The sequence below is a fragment of the Apteryx rowi genome, unplaced genomic scaffold (genome assembly GCF_003343035.1).
Source record: "Apteryx rowi isolate R43461 unplaced genomic scaffold, aptRow1 scaffold_64, whole genome shotgun sequence".
NCBI lineage: Eukaryota > Metazoa > Chordata > Aves > Apterygiformes > Apterygidae > Apteryx > Apteryx rowi.
The window spans coordinates 2,192,823-2,211,352 of NW_020450916.1; the positions used below are offsets into that span (position 1 = coordinate 2,192,823).

Consider the following 18,530-nt stretch of genomic DNA (forward strand, 5'->3'; position numbering starts at 1 on the left):
ATAGTGTTAATATGTTTGCTGATAAACAGCTTGATCTGGAACTTATATAGGGACATAACGTTTAAGCGAACATGTAAACCAAAGTGTTTCAGTCAAAGCCCAGATCTTCTCCTTCTAACGCCCACTGAAATCACAGCACCTCAAAAGGAACGTAGAACCTGGCTAATTAAGTGCTTAGGCCTAAGGTCTTGAATAAACCAAAACTACAAAACGTTCTCTTAAGAATCTATTTCAGGATATTTAGATACATTAGTAAACAACTAGTTTTTCTGGGATGCATTTTTATTAGCTAGTACGTGTCATACTGATTATTTACTTAGCTTATCCTGAAAGTGACTGAGAAATACAAATAGCAGAAGCTGGGCCTTCAGTCTCATCAGAAAAGAAGGTATAACAACATCTCTTAAGTCTTATATGCACAAACACACACACACACACACACACACACACACCCTAAGATTACATTATGCTTGTACAAAGTTTTGCAGCTATATAAAATCATAGGATTTTTTACATTTAGCTAATAATAAGTGGTAGTAATCTTTCAAGGGAAATCTGTAAGTGTTGGTGCAGCATAAGAATAATGGTATGAAAATCTGCTGATATCAAATTTCATCATCTGTAAGAACCATAAACTCAGTCTCAGGAACACAGCTGCACAGATGAGTCCATGATACAATCAGCACAGAAACCAAACGTAAGGATGAATATACAGGCAAGGGAAACAACGACAGTGCGAATTTAAAAGAGAGCAGTGAACGAAAGCATGAAAAAAGCAGGCAGGAGAGAAGGGTTTTTGGAGAAGTCCCTGGGCATATCTGTGAGCTACGGTCCCATCTCACCTGCAGTCTCTCTGCATGGGGCTGCAGGGGTAACACAGATGCCAGGTATTTGTAATGCTGCTTTTTTCTTTAGCTAGCACAGCATAGTAAGTTCATATAGTACTGCAAAGTAACTTCAGATAGTACTATAAACAGTAATCACATTTTAGCTCAGATTTATAGTCCAAATATTAAAAATTAATAGATTGCAATTATTTTGAAGTGCTAGCTCACTGCTTTGTTGCAGAATCCTTCAGACCTTTTTTAAATCCAACCAGACCATTACTTTAAAAAACAAACTGACTGTTCAACTAATATGCTCTGCAGAAAGCCCAAACCAGGCTTCAGCAGAATCTTGACCCAAATCAAAAAACTTGGAGCTATCACTGCCTTACACAGAGTTTGTCACAGGAAATTCACAGCTGGATTTCACAGCCTAGGCCTATTTTTAAAACAAATACTTTTATAAAAAGACAAAAAAAAAGTCTCTGAGGACCTTTAGAGGCAGTATTTCCTGCTATCTTTTACGGACACATCTCTCACAAAACACAAAAAAMCAAATCCTCCCCAGTTTCAAGCTCCAGGTGAAGCAACATTCCCTCTGTTCCAAGCAGCAGCTTATCATACATGTCACAGGCTGCCACTGGCCATGCATTACGCACAGTAAACATGCAGCAGGAGCTATATGCAACGAAAATGTTGGGATAGCCTAACCAAAGACCTATGGATCTGTAAAATCCAGCTAGTTAGTACCGCCACAGACAAACCCGATCACCTTTCTGGGGAAGAACTAATACCCAGATGGCCAGGCTTGTGAGTGGAAATGGTTGTGTGGTACGAAAGCCTCTAACATAAGGGGCGTCTCATCCTCCTAGCTTCAGGAGGACAGCAGTTTTGAGCAAGTTTTTTCCTTTTTGACAAGAAATTCCACTCCGGACAAAAATGACATTCTTACAGGTGTTTTGAGTAATGTTTGTTACTGAAAATTAATATTTCAGTTTTTAAAAGTCTGGTACTTTATGACCAGACAAGTTTGACCCACCATACATTTGTATCCCTTAGGACAAATTCTACCCTTTGTTAAACTTGTTTGAAATGTGATCTAGATTCCACGTGCAAGACTGAGGCAAAAACATGGCCTATTTAATCTGTCCACATCTTTATTTTTATCTTTGGCATGGCCAAGATTAGAGAAGCAGGAAAATACCTGTTCATCCTGCTTATAACCCTCCCTAGCGTATCAGACACAGCAAGGAAGAGATGTAGTGCACCATACACTAAGGACATGCAGAATTTGCTGCACCTGTTCTCCACGTCTTAAAACCTCCTGTTTCCAACCACAGGCCTGCAGGCAAATCACAGAACTTCACTGGCAGTGATGTGTACTGGATCCTAACATGCTTCTGCAGGCAAGAAAAAACATGGCTCATTCTGCATAAAGCATTTGAAAATGAGGCGTTTTCTGGGATGTCAATGCACTAATAAGCAGCAGACTGCAGGACTACCATACATACCCTTGAACGAATATTTAAGAAAGGCATAAAATGCTCAAGAGCAAATTTCTTTGCTATGGATTTACAGAAATCCCATGCTTACTGCAAAGCTATACTAAAACAGCACAAATAACTATATTTAATAGATGATAAATCTTAAATGTGGCAACTTGTGAAAAGGCTACATGTACCATGCATTTAATGGCTTAGAAACAAAGAAAGCCAAAGGATAAAACCAAATCAAAATGCATTATATTTTATGTATATTACACACTGTAAACTACTCCTGTAAAACCGTATCATTTACACACGCATGGAAATGCATGGGAGTATAAATGCATGCCAGTCACATACATTTCTTAAATCATTCCTGCGGGAGAGCCTGAAGAAGCAAGCAGGAGTATTCACGCAAGCTCTGAATGCTAACAAAAAGCATTATCGTCTCGTATTGCAAATAGAACCACAATTTACACAAACTTGAAAAAGCCTTTAAGGTTAACATTTTTGCGTCTTTCATGCACTTCTGTAAGTATTCAGGACTAAATCTTTTTGACTTAATAGCATTTTCCTTGAGGGAGAAAATAAAAGGCCAAATCCCTATACCTCTTTATTGGAAAAACAGCCTGAGTTGTCACTGGAAAGATCAAATCAGCACAGTAGTGACTGAAAAACATCTATTTAATATGGATCCCATCAGATGGTCTTTCAGTAAAATCACTAATGGTAATCTCTGAATTTTTCTCCTTCTGCAGTATCTTCTTCAAATCAATGCCACGATGGATTATGCACTCTAAAGAATTCGGTTTTAATTTCTGAACTCCTTCCCATTCCTTGTGGCTTCTATAATAAGGCCTACAATACTTCTTGGTAATGTCCTTAACTGATAGGTTTAATGATCTTCATACATGCTACCTAACAAGTATTAAAGAGATAATGCAGTTCTTCCCTTCATAATACTGTACCATGTTCACCCTGGCACAGGAGTTGATCAAAACCAATTCCATATGAAGCTTCCTCCCAACTCACAGGGCAGAGACTAGATTGAAGAATTGTACGATCAGTACTTAATCAACCTGATTTATTAAATCGGGCTGATTAGGGGAGCAATCAGATGGCACATTTGGTGAATTTGGTAAAGTATTCAAGAATCGGGGGTATAATCTAATTAGTAATTTTAGCCACAAAAATGTATGGAGAGTTTGAAACTGAAATTTAGAGATCTTTTTTCAATGTTTTTTCTTTTTTTAGATATGCTGAAACATTTAAACAAATTCTTTGGCTTTGCTTCAAACTAACATTCTTTTGTTTAAAAATTGACCTAACCCTAGAAAAGATTAATCCCAAAACTGAACATAATAAGTAATTTTACTTCAGAAAAATGTTTTGATTGAGAAACTTGAAGACTGGGGGGGGGGGGGCACTTTAATCTCATTCTTTTCTGACTGTTCTTTTTGGTTCACCTATGAAAACAGAAGTGTCCATCATTTGCTATTTTTACACAGGAGGAATGAGTTTTGCATATTCTGTCATCAAAACTCATTGTAGTATTATGATACAGAATTTGATTGCTAAGGCTTTGCATTGTAAACCAGTAACAAAACTCCATTAGGGTAGGATAATGCTGCATCAGTGTGCTGGTACTTGTCAGGTAGATCACAGCCATACTTCAGATTTCTAGAAGAAGAATATTAGCTATTTCCCAGGATAGCTGGAAAAGGTTCTAATCTGACATCAGTGCGTTCACGCACTGCAGAGTTAGAAGATTAATCCTCCCCTCTGTGGGATTTGAGACAACTTCAACCTTCAGAATTTCCAGCTGGCTAATTTGGATAGCTCACCTATCACTCAATCCTTTTCTGGCACTTTGGAAGTACAAGAAATGTACAGCACCCAAATATAGTTGGAAAAAATACTCTGACCTGGATCTACACAACCATCTCTAGAACCAGAAGCATACTGCAGAGCATCTGGGCTGGGTCTGCTTGAAGGTTTTTCTGAGAAGGGAGGTGAGGAAGCTACAGTCTTATTGGCACAGCCCAAGGCCTGAACTAACCAGATCTATCAACGCAGTTCAATGTATGCACAGCTCTACTGCTTCACAACTAAGTTGGAAAATCTGTACCACACTGCCCTGTAGGTTCACCAGCAATGCTTACACTAACTTGAAGATTTCATCACCACTTTCTTTTGTGTTGCAATCATATCCCTAAGTATCTAATTCAGGAACATGGATTACTTTCCAAAGACAGAAATGAAGGCAGGTTGCTCTACAGTTCTTTGCTTCAAATCACTTTTTACATCATAATTCTTCTTTAAAAGCAACTGAAGTGTTTTAAAATATAAGATAGCATTCTGAAGGTAACACTGATAAAAAACCTCTATGCCCTGTAAAAATACTGATTAGAAAACAAACAAAGAATACCCCAAACAAACCAATGCTGTAATCTACCTGAAGGTTCTTAACCAAACAATTTATTTTCTTACCTAGTAACTTCGTTTTTGGCAGTCATGTGATAAGAATGAAGATTTACAACCTGCTAAATAAACATGGACAAAGCTACTACATTTCTTACGGAATCACAGAATAGTTGAGGTTGGAAGGGACCTCTGAAGATAGTCTAGTTCAATGCCCCTGCTCAAGCACGGTCACCTAGAGCAGGCTGCCCAGGACCATGTCTAGACAGCTTTTGAATATCTCCAAGGATGGAGGCTTCACAATCTCACTGTTCCAGTGTTCAACCACCCTCTCACAGTAAAGAGGTATTCTCTTATGTTCAAGTGAAATTTCCCATGTTTCAGCGTGTGCCCATTGCCTCTTGTCCTAACGCCAGGCACCACTGAAAAGAGTCTGGCCCCGTCCTCTTCACACCCTCCCTTCAGATATTTATCCACACTGATAAGATCCCCCCTCAGTCTTCTCTTCTCCCAGCTACAGTCCCAGATCTCAGACTTTTCTCACATGAGAAATTGCTCTAGTTCCCTTAAGCATCTTAGTGGCCTTTTGTTGGACTCGCTCCAGTAGCATCATGTCTCTCTCGTACTGGGGAGCCCAGAACTGGACACAGCACTCCAGGTGTGGCCTCACCAGGGCTGAGTAGAGAGGACTGGTCACCTTCCTTATCTGCTGGCAATGCTCTGCCTCATGCTGTCCAGGATACTATTGGCCTCCTTTGCCACAAGGGCACATTGCTGGCTTGCAGTCAACTTGTTGTCCACCAGGACCCCCAGTCCTTCTTCACAGAGCTGCTTTCCAGCAGGTCAGCCCCCAGCCTGCCCTGGCACATGGGGTTATTCCTTCCTGGGTGCAGGACTCTGCACTTCCCTTTATTGAACTGCTAGAGGTTCCCCTCTGCCCATTTCTCCAGGCTGTTGATGTCCCTCTGAATGGCAGCATAACCATCTGGTATATCAGCCACTCCTCCCAGTTATGTATCATAGACAAACTTGCTTTGGGTACATTTGGTCCTATCGTGCAGGTCATTATTGAAGATGTTAAGTAGTATCGACCCCTGGGGAACACTAGCAGGGACTGGACTCCAGCTGGACTTCGTGCCGCTAATCACAACCCTCTGAGCTTGGTAGTTCAGCTAGTTTTCAACTGACTTCACTGACCACTTATATAGCCCATATTTCATCAGTATGTCTATCAGAATGCTTTGGGAGACAGTGAGAAAAGCCTTACTAAAGTCAAGATAAACAACATCCAGTGCTCTCCCCTCCGCCACTAAGCCACTCATCTCATCATAGAAGGCTATCAGGTTGGTTAAGCACAATTTTCCCATTGTAAATCCACATTGACTACTCCCAATCACCTTCCTGTCCTTCACATATTTGGAAACATTATATAGGATGAGTTGGTCCATCACCTTCTCAGGGATCGAGGTAAGACTGACTGGCTTGTAGTTCTCCGGATCCTCCTTCTTAAGGGTAGGGGTGATATTTGATTTCTTCTAGTTCTCAGGAAGCTCCCTGGATCACTACGACCTTTCAAAGATAATCAGGAGTGGCTTTACAGTGATATCAGCAACCTCCCTCAGCACTTGTGGGTGCATCCCATCAGGGCCCATGGACTTGTGTATGTCCAGCTGAAGTGATCCCTAACCTCATCCTCCTCCACCAAGCGAAATGTCTTCATTGCTCCAGACTTCCCCTCTGATCTCGGGAGCTTGGGATTCCTGAAGGCTGGTCTTAACAGTAAAGACTGAGGTGAAGAAGGCATTCAGTACCTTGATCTTTTACATGTCCTTTGTCACCAGAGCCCCTGCCCCATTTGGTAGTGGGCCCACACTTTCTCTAGCCTTCGTTTTGCTGCTTATGTACTGATAGAAACCTTCTTGCTGCCTTTCAATTTCCTTGCTGTCTTTCAACTCCAAGGGGGCTTTAGCTCTAACTCCACCCCTGCATGCTTGAACTGTGTCTCTATATTCCTCCTAGGTCACCAGGCCCTGCTTCCACCTCTTTTACACTTCCTTTTTATGTCTGACTTTTGTTAGGAGCTCCTTGTTCATCCATGAAGGACATCTGCTACCTTTTCTTGATATCCTGCTTGTTGAGACACATCATTCTTGTGCTTGGAGGAAGAGATCCTTGAAAATCAACCAGGTATCTTGGACCCCTGTTTCCTCCAGGGCCATAAACCATGGGATTCTTCCAAGCAGGTCCCTGAACAGGCCAAAGTCATCTCTCTTGAAGTCCAGGATTGTCATCCTGCTTTTTGCTGTCTTTCCCTCCTTGCAGGATCCTGAACTCCACCATCTCATGGTCACTGCAGCCAAGGCTGTCCCCAGCTTTCACATCTGATCCGTTTCTCCTTGTTTGTATATATGAGGTCCAGTAGAGCATCTTTCCTTGTTGACTTCTCAACCATCCAAGCTAGGAAGTTGTCATCAATGAACTCCAGAAACCTCCTGGATTGTTTGTGTCCGGCTGTGTTGTCCCTCCAGCAGATATCAGGGCAGTTAAAGCCCCAATGAAGACCAGGGCCTGCAAGCTTGAAGCTTCTTCCAGTTTTCTAAGAAGGCCTCATCTATTACTTCCTCCTAATCAGGTGGTCTATAGCAGCACCCACTACAATGTCACTCGTGTTGAGCTGCCCGCTAATCCTGACCCACAAGCTCTCAGCTGGCCCCTCACCTGTCCCCAGGCAGAGCTCCATGCATACTAGTTGCTTTCTCACATAAAGGGTAACTCCTGAAAGGCAACTCTTATTAAACTTCTTTAATTACAATAAAAATAAAAATAAAAAACCTCAGGCCTTGACAGTTAATCCAATATGTTGGTTGTACCTCTTGATTTTCCAATCTAGATTCTAAAATACTATGGAATTCTCAGTTCTTCATACGCTTACCCAAGATGATGTTTTTGGCAGCCACAGACAATCTACTAAAGTGTCCAATTATTTGCTACCTATATTTGAAAATACGTGTTATCAATCCTTCTCTTTAGAATCATATTAAAATATTTCATATTAATTCAATAAGCTCAACAAGTTTGCCTTCTTTTAAGTACTCTCCTTTAAGAGCTAAAAGTAGTAGCAATAAAATACAACATGCTAATATCAGTTAAATTTCTTCGCAAATACATGGCATATAACTAAAAGATTTTTATATTGTTTTATGTTATTTTTATATTTTTATGATATTATTTTTATAGAAACAATTGTGCCTGCCTCCTTCCTCCTTAAAAATAAGGTGTTCCACATTTTTGTATCCTTACTCTTAGCAAAAGATGCAGTCTTTTGTTAGTAATCCTAGCAGGCTCAATATATCACTCGCTGGCATGGCAAACCTCAGTGACAATGCACTGAAATGTATTTACACTATTACACATTCTCCAGTATTTCCAGCAAGATAGAGACTAAGGGAAATCTCTGAAGATGGATCTTTTCACTGAATGTTTTTTCTTGTACTTTGCTTTATACCAGACAGACATAGCAGGGCTGAATCTAGCCCTTGTTCTGTTTTATAATGTTTTCTTTCACTGATATTGGCCAGAAATGAACACAATGAGAACACACCAAGATCTAACTCACTCCCTTTCTTCTGTTGCTTACATTATCGGACTTATCCCTTTATGCCAGCTTTGGTTCAGAATCATGAAAGAATTAATAACATTAAATACTTGCTTAATTCAAAATAGTCCAATGTAGATAGACAGGCAGACAGATGGATATAGGGAAAAACAAAACATTAAAACAGAAGAGTACTGGTATATAGTTAAAATTGATCCAAAGGGAGAAGGGGAGAACAAAAGTTATGCTAAATCAAAATACGTAAGAACTGCAGAATGAGAGAAAGAAACTAAGGCTAATGTAACTTCAGTTACAGCAAAAGAGTGGAACAGCAAAAAAAACAGAAGACATTTGACAGACCTTTCTATTTGACTAAATGACACATTTCACTGAGAATCAGCATTTCAAAGAGGGAAACCATCTTCTCTCATTTCAGAATGAAAAATATGTGAGCCAAAAACCAATCCGCTGAAGTATTTAGCAAAATCCTAACAAGAAGTTCCATACAAATATACTGAATTTTGTTTTATTTACATATGCCAAATCCTAAAGATGATGGACTTAGACCAGTGGTGTAACTATGGGCACCCTAATTTAATTGACTCATTCTTGATCCAGACTGGTTTCACTTCATTGGTTTCATTTGCCATTTAGGGTTTTAGTAATTATGGGTAGCTAAAAGGGGGCTGGAAGGCTCAGCACAACAGAGCACTGCAAGGATGACCAGCAGCTCAGATGTGATATCTTGCGGTTCTAGCAATCTCTCAATCTCATTTCTGAAGTAAAATCAAACTTTATTGATACTCCAGGCAAGCTCCAGCTGTGGATACAAGCAGCAACTCCCTCCCTTTCCACAGTAGTTATTGTTTTAGTCAAACTCATTAAATTGAGATTTCTACTGTAAACAGCCTTTAGGAAACTAACGTTGGAAACACTGAAATGATTCAACAACATTTTGATATATTAGGAAAATCATTCTTGGCATCAATAATTAACAAAAGAACAACTTTGATTTTTATTCTGATGAATCTCACTGCTAGAAAAAACATCTGCAAGACAAAAGGTCACACGGCTCAACTGAACATCTAATGAGAGAGTCAGGATACTCAACTGGATTTCATCTCATTTTCCAATAGGTGCTGCCTGTTCAGAGCCACCATACTTTTCAGCAGATAGTTTGTACACCTGTAGCTGACACCTACGAAAACACACTTTTTTGGTGTTATAAAAGAAGGACTTCTGGAAACTGCTGATTCCAAACTGATGGAAGTGTTGTAGTATCTTTTTACAGGAAGAATCTCAACACAAAAAAAAAGTCTTTTATTTATACACTGTAGATACCTACTGCATGAATTCAAATACTAATTACTAGGACAATACTTGAGTTTGGGCAGACTGCACACAATTAAAAAAAAAAAGATAGGAGAAAGAAAGGGGGAGGTAGCTGTAAGTTTTCCCTGCACTTCTCCAGTCTTTGGATTACTGCATTCCTCGTGAAAAATTAAAATCCTTTTTATGGTTACTTGAATTCAAGTTCAGCCCTCTTTGCGCTCCAAATAGCCCTGGCACCTGGAAAGCGATGAGGCAGGGTAACGGCAGTGCTCCCTTGCCGTACCCAAATACGGAATGGGACGACAAGAGGCAGAAGAGGAAGAGCCCTGCCACTGTCCGGCTTCTGCTCAGCGCAGCCTGCCAAAGACCCGGCACAACCAGGAGCAGGAAACTGTGTTACACAGCTTTACTGTGTCTTGTTTGAAACACACACCGGAAAACATAGACGTTGCCAGCACACATACTGCAGAAGCCACGTACAACACGTCAAAACATTTTGTGTATCAGATGCAGAACCGAAAAAGCCATGAAGCAAAAACGGTAACCATCTCTGTATCAAGGCTCTCTTACTTTTCAGAGGAAAGTAATATTTAGAATGGACAGATTCCTAAGAAAAATTATTATTAAAATATATTGTAATATTACCACTACACCATTTCCTAGTACATTTTTGGTTAGTTTTAAAGAATGAATTAAGAACACACCTTATTAATACCCAATTGTGCGTAGTGATAGGCTTGTTTGTTTTTTTAAATTATCAGTTGATGAGACTTACAAAATAGAGAAAGCATTAAAAATGCATGGCAGTCATTTCAGCCAGTATGAAGTGCTGCACTTTATTTAATGACTGAAATGTAATTATCTGCATAGAAAAAACACAACAAACTATGAACACCAATAACTGAATTTAACATGTTTTCATTCTTAATTCTGAGTACAGTAAATTATTGCTTATTACTTCTGTTACAACCCTGAATAACAGGATATGCACATATATAGAAAGACACCCGAACTATTTACATCCCGGAGAGGTCTCAGACAGGAAGTGTGTTTTATTAATAACAGCCCATAAGGCAGAAAGGATGCATTGCCTACTTGCTCACTTAGAATTTATTCTTATTTCCCACTAAAGTCAACAAAGGTTTTAATACTTGCTTCTTTGAAGGTTCATTTAAGTCCTTAGGGTCTGATGAAAAGTCTAGAGGAAATATTTCCATAGGCTTTGGCGGACTTCTACTATCCTACAGTGGCTCTCCGTCAAGATTTACAGCATATCTAGTCTCCGCCTAGGCGGCATTAAATCCTTTCGTAGGTCTTGCTGATTCAATAAAAATATCATCATGTGCCCATGCTTGATTTAAATCAAATGCATACTCCTGGATGGTCTGACCTTATGTAGATAAGATATTAACAATAATAGGACCACAGACTAGTGAAATAACGTTGTCCCAATGGAATAAATCAAAGTTATTTAATAGTATCTGTAATATTTCTTTAAGGATAAAGAAACCTAAACTCTTAAAATACAGTTAGTGCAAAAATAGGAATTTCAAGCACCCATGTCGTGTGAAAAACCAATCTAGTAAGATGCAAACAAAATTTAGTAAAGTGCTATCTGTCTAAAGAACTATTTTCACAGAAAAAAAATAAGCTGATTCCAGTGATACTTTATTTCTAAAAGCCAGACTAGTGCTACACAATCTCCAAAACATTAAATATGGACTGAATAAATAAATCAGTTCAAACCAGAGTCTAGTACGTTCCCAGGTGTACTGTTTTGCGCTCCACGTCATGGTAATTTAAAATCCAAATGTTTATACACCATACCATCTACTTATTTATAAACATCGCCTTTCAGAAAGGAATGCAATGAGGGAAAACTCTACCATCACAGCATGTAAATAGGATTATTAATGAGGATAACCGACTCTATAAGGCAAGACAGCCTAAACTGCTACTTCTGTAGTAAACATATCAAAATGAGAAACTAATGGTCTGCAATTACACTTGATGGGAATTCTGTCTACACATGGTATGCAATACTGAACAAAACGGTATTTCAGGATGTGTCACACACAAGGTATCCCAGCATATTGCCCTTTTAGAAGACCAACCTATATTATTCTGTTAATCACACACTGTATCTAAAGATAGAAAACTGGAATAAAATATTTTTTCTCCACCTTTTATACCCATATTTGAATTTAACTGGCTTCCCAGTTACATAAAAAAGGTTTACTGGGCTACATACAGAAATAAAGCATGCACTCAGACAGAAACACAGGTGACTACTGTCTGCGTAACAAATTTAAGAAGTAAGCCCAAAACCAACACACAAACCAAAAATGATGAAATTACGATAATGCCTAGGAAATTATTAATTCAAATGGAGTACAGATGGTCTACTTCTTAAAATGAATTCAATCCTTATTGATGAAGTACTGATACTGCTACAGACAATCAGTTTTCTGTTACCTCATTTGAGCTAACTAGTTTTCTTTTTTATAAGAGAAACTTCCATTCTTCTTTCCCTTCCTCGCATCCCCTTCTGTGCCTTCACAACACCTCTTCTCCTCACAGAAAAGTCAAAGAAAACCACTTGGGGAGAACATGAGATTCAGGATCAAACCCACAAGCAGGGATTGGGCTCCTGCTTCTTTGCAGTTTTTTTTCTTTCCTCACCCTAGCAGGTAAATAAAACCCTGGCTCTTTTCTCTGTTAATACGGGGGACACTGCAAAGTCTACAGAACCTCGTCAGAGATTCTCTAGCAGGAACCGAAATCACCACTCTCGAGTATCTTATTTGGCAGCATACCTGGAAATAAGTTGTGTAATCTATTGTTGTGATATTGAAGCAAACTTTGAATTAGAAGCAAGATAAGCCTTTATTACATGTAAATCAGCAAACAAGGAAAAGTCACTGGCAGGTTGTTATAAGCAAGCAGCTACAATTACAGCGCGAACCTCCTTTTGTCTGAACAGAGCCGCTGTTGTTACAGAACGATGCAGACGGTACCACAAAAAAAGTTACCAACTCCAGAAAATATTCTAAAAAAAATTTCAACTTTAATGGTCACGTTATACTATCTTCTTCCTCTTTTACTAGGGAATAAACTCATTACAAAATAATCATCACTAGCCTCATATAAGAACAAAACGTGAGAAATATGAGCAACTGATTTGGAAGGAGTGAGGAATCATTTCTGAAGGACTTTTTAAAAATTATCCTTTTGCAGAAAAATGCTGTACAGACGTTTGTTTATTCCAAAGATTCAGGGAGCTGGTGGCACAATCTCAAGCTCTTCCCCATAAGCAAATCATGCACTTAAAGAGAAGAAGAAGGAAGTAAGGATTTGGCTAGGCACACATGGTGCCTTCCTCAGCTACTCTGAATTACCATAACCTCTGGTAATTAATAAAAGTACATTCTTGCTGCATGGTTTATTTCATATAAAGACACTACAGATGAAACCAAGGCACCCAAGTCTGTACTGGTTGTATTCATTATGTACAAGCAAAATCTGTTATACATTTAAGTAGACTCAAGTATAAAGTGAAATTCCACCGGGATTTAACAGCGTAAGCGCTACAAAACCATGTATAATGCCATGTTCCAGTAGCAGAGGAGAAAGTCTGAAAACGCTTTTCTAGCTCCTCTTTTATTTTACACACATAATCATCATTGGATTAGTTACTAATTACCAGAAGTATGAACACTGCGATATAAGCTTCTATGATCCCTCGCCACCATCTCAGATCAGGATAAAATGACAGTTGCCGCTCAAGTTAAATGATTTACAGGGAACACTAGATAAGTGACAAATTATTCCATTTTACCGGAACAGCAATTTTAATTCATTTCTAAAATCGTTAGATCATGCAGTTTTTTCACTAATTTTCACTTCTTTTTATTTAATCACACAAAGTACGTACTTCAAAAACAAACCTGCATTTGGGGAGGGAAAGCAAAACACACAGGAATTTGTAGGAAGGATGCCTTCTTAGCGTACATGAAACACTACAGACTGTTATAAGCAGAAAATAAATGGATCTTTTTCCTCTGAATACTCATATCATTAACCACATAAACTGTCATTAACCACAGTACATTAGAAAGTCCTACACGAACAGTTCACATCATAACGATAACATCCTCCTTAGAATTACTCAAAAAAACGAAGTTGGACACAATAATTTTAAAGACATTAAGTTAAGAACAAGCAGCAAAATGTCTAACATATAACATGTCTATAGCTACATTAAAAGAAACTGGCTTTACTCTACATTACTTTCTCCACAAAACTCAAAATTCTCGCACAGAATTCTCCGAGTTGGCTTCAGCTGCCACCAGTCAGTAGACGAAAAACAGCCAAACAAGGCTGGGAAGCAGAAAGCTCTTCTATCCTACAGACCGCATTAGCCACTATATTTCAATTGTAACAATAAGTAACTAGGCATTAAAAATGGGCCCCAAAATATCCCTATATACTCTTCCTCTTAATTTTCAGCCCTTAAAACACAGTACCCATTTTCTACATACAGTAAAGTGGCTGGACCTTTACTAACTGTCCACAGTGGCATCTTTGAAATGTGGAGTATTTTTGCAATCTAAAAATGCACATCACTCAAAGGCAAATGAAAATGGAATTTGAATTTGACACAATTTTAAAATGAATTTCTGGTATGTAAAAGAATATAGACTGATCATTTTGTTTTACCCATTTTTGTGATGAAAAATTAAATGTGACTAAATTAAAAGTTGTAGATAATTTTTAAGATTTTAAGAACCAGGTTTTTCTTCTGAAGGGAGACAAAGGTAGGAAAAGTTCTCTTCTATTAGTAACAATATTTTGTTAGTTTCACTGTTTTGGGTTTTTTTAACTTAACTGGTACTGAATTTTAATATTTAATCAAAAATTCAAATTACCTTCCTCCATATTATAAATGGACTAACAATTACTACACTTTAAGAAGTGAAAAATTTGTTTTTAATTTCTACTTATGAATGTAGTTGGACAAAAAAATTCAGGACAGCACGTAAACATTGCAGTGATGAATACTGCATAGACGCTTCTTGATTTGGGATCAGAATGGTCAGTGTTCTCCCTGGAAACAAAAATCAACTACATATCTGGATTAAAAACTAAAGGACACAGAAAATACGTATTTCAGAATAGAGGCAAATGAAGTACTACTATAATTACTTATACTAAAATTCCTTGTATCACAATAGAGGCTCCCATCGAGATCATGGCCAGAAAGACAGATGAACAGTGTATTTTACAGACTAATACCTATACAGATATTCAGGCAGAAGTGCAACCAGCTGCGTATGTATTACAAATGTGAATAAGTGGAAAAAAAGAYGAAGAAATAAGAAGCAGACATTTAGTGGCAAATTCAGAGCACTTGTACATAATCATAAAATGATTATTTCAAAATGCACATAAAACACTCAAATGGCTTCCCAACATAGAAAAAATCTTTATGCTTATGACTTTTTTATGATGATATAAACTTAAGTAGGACTGTGCTATTTCTGCCTAGAAGCAGTCGGACCTATATTACTTTTATTTTTCTTTCCTTTTTGCTTCAGTTCTCCCTCCGCAGTGCCAGCCCCTTCTTTCATCTGTCTTGGTTTCTTTTCTCTGGAGGCCACTCTTACTGCACCGTAATTCCTGCCAAAAGGCACAGGTAGGCTAAGTCATATACTGCTTGATATTCTCATTAATCAGGGGCCACTGCAAATGCCCAGTCATAGCTGAAGACCAGAGTGATGCTTAATCACAAAAAAAGGTCTATTTCCATTGGGTGTACAGCAGCAAAATATAAAAAAATTATAATGGAGACATATTTAAAAAATGAGTAAAAGGCCAAATGAATTTAAAATAATACAATCTTTTTTCATAATCAAAATTTAGGTGATGATATTTAGGAACAAGGGAATTTTTTTGGTTAAGAGACCTGTAAATGTATACAAACATCTCTCTCTGGAGAATATAATGCCAGAGCTTTGTATAGATAACAACCACAAAAATTCAAATAGTACTTTCTGATGTGGCTATGTGAAAATCTGGGTTTACACGCTTACAAATGTAAAAATATCTAAGCAATTTTTTTCTAATGAATACAGATAGCTGTCAATGTAATCCTCATTTTCCGAAGGAGCAGAGAAGTAGCAGCAGCCACCACCACCTAACATTCGTTTTCTAAAGTCGTATTCTGTTCATTAAACAAATGCCCTCAGCTGTTTAAGCCTTGATGCTGACCCGAAGCTCAGCACGGGCGAACAAGCCCACCTGCCGAGCTCCTGCTTCGGCAGTACCAAAGAGCTGCTCAAACACACGCCCAGAGCGCAGTGCAATATTAAAGCCCTTAAGCCTGCTTCCCCTCCCCTTTTCAGCATGTTTGTCTAAAGCTTTCCCCCAGAAGTGCTAAAAGTCCAGACGATCTGAAACTTTTAAATGTATCTATCAGGTTTCTTTAAGTAACAATTACATGCTTTCCTATATTTTGAAACAGAGAACAATTCTTTCTAGCATTTCTTCCTTTTTCAATATGTACTAGTTTTAAGAGAGTTCAATTATGTTTTAATAAGCCATTAGTTTACTATATAAAAACATGGCTTTTAAAGACCTACTACTGATACTTTTTTTAATGAGACTTTCCTTTTCTTTTTTTTTTTAACTGATCAGTAGATTTCTTGGCCTAACCATATTTTTAAAATGGTATTTAACACTGTGCACTGATTTATTTTTAGCAATGAGTAAAAAGGCATATCTACATTCATCCTAGAAGGATCATTTTAAATATGTATTATAAAAATAAATAGAATGATTTTCTAATTATCAGGAAGTCTCCTTTGCAAATCTGAGAAAATCTGAGAAAACCCCAGAAAGTGGCAAAATAATCAGGATTCCATATGTTCTGCATTTACAATTTTTTGAAGCTTTTTTATGAATTCAGTATTGCCTACTGATCTTTACTTTTTTTGGAAGTCAATAAATCTTTGAAATTGCTTGATAAGGAGTCTTCCCTACTGAGATGTTACCAATAGTCTTTTTATAGAAACCTGCAGTAATACTGTAAAAATGAAAGAGGATTAGCAGAGTATAAAAATAATTGGACACTAGTGCTGTATTGACATTTTAGAGCAAAGATTTGCTGTCATCACTGGGTCAAATTATCTGCTGGTATAATTCCACTGAAGACAGCACATTTACACCACAGATAATTTATCCTGTTATTTATGCAATAAATATGCCTAAGAAGGCATGAGACTTACAGTGTAATAGATAATTTGACAGATTCACACCATTAAGCCCATCCAATATAGAACTTTAGATCTCATTTCTCAGGTGAGGGGAAAGGGCAGAAAAAAGGATATGGATCGAAAGAGAGAACGACACTTACAGAAACACGTGCTCATCTTAGAAACATGAATTACACATCGACAAATAATTTCCTTTCTTGAAGAACTTATTTGTCTAAAATATAGCTGTCCTTTCTATTTGGATATTTATTATTACTGGAAAGGAGCTTATTACATAGCCCTGTGCCTTGTGAATAAAGAAAAGAACAACAGTGAAATAATTACCCAAAGACCACTAATGTAAAAACACGAAGGAAAAAGATAATTTAAAATATCTCACAAGCGATCATCATACAAGAGATAGGGTGGCACACTCTACTGACAGGTGTAATAAATAACTTCCAAATTTGGCTACTTCTCCTTTTTCAATAATCTCATCTCCATAGAGAGTCTGAAGGCTGTCTGAACATCAAGGCCCTAACACTGGCTTCACTACAGCTGCTGGCTTCACCCCATTAAATTATTCTTTTGGGGATGGAGGGTAAGTGGGGAGTAATGGAGCTTCTACCCTCAGACCAAATGTTTCAGCAACAAGTGTCCATTTTCCAGGAATTTCCATCTCCCAACTGTTAAAAAAATGCCAGACTCAAGTCTGGGTCAACAACAGCACAGGTCTGCAAGAGTCACGACTGCTTCTCCTGAAGCATTTTGGACACAACTGCTGGTTCCACGCAGAAGCCCACAGTTGTGGTAAGCAGGTGGGGGACTGTCTGAGCACAGGAACCGCAAAATGCTACGTGTAGGCAAAAAYGCTAAGCAAACTGCAGGTAATAATGAACCACTTCCATTTCCTTCAGAAGAAGTGAGATGATTTTTTTTTCCTTCCCTATGGTATAAAATAACTGAAAATTTGTTTCAAATCATAATTCAAACTTAAATGCTCTTACTAGCTGCCTCCACTTTTTTTCTTCCCATGCCGGTGCCTCAAAGGTCCCCAGTAATTACTCATCAGCTGTTTAGACACATAGCCCCAGAGGCCAGTTAGTCCTTATATTTGCTACATTAGGAAAATTCCACGGTGCAGTAGCCAGAGTGACAAGTACGCATTCAGAAACATTCATACTATAAAATCTATGAGGTAGTAATTCACCCTTATTCGACAAGCTAGTGTTTTCTTTGGTTTGCTGAATATGGTTTTACTTTTCTAAAATCTCGTTCCATTTTATAACACCCTGAGAAAATGAGTAAAGCCAAAGCCCTTTATGTACAATACACAAGTTATTTGATTCTGCTGAGTATACGTCATTAGACTTTTAAAGCCATTTGATGACTACTCTGGATAACTTCAAATTAATTAAAATTGAAGTGTTCTTCACACAAAACACTAGCAGTCATCACTGAAACATCAGGCCAGTTATTACATTCCTAAAGTTATTTAAACCCCTCTGAACTTCTAGGGAAGAAAGGGCAGTGCTGCATCTGTCAATCAAGACAGCATTCTGCAATTGGTATCTGTATTTCTCCTCAAGGCTCCAGCTCCCTACAGATTCTCCCAGAGTTT

At 38.1% G+C, this 18,530-nt stretch overlaps 1 protein-coding gene across 18 annotated transcripts in view; it reads right to left on the minus strand.

Moving 5' to 3' along the window:
• The window catches only part of NRXN1 (neurexin 1), a 718,052-nt gene that overhangs the window by 476,367 nt on the left and 223,155 nt on the right, over positions 1 to 18,530 (minus strand). The gene's annotated exons all lie outside the window — the stretch shown is intronic.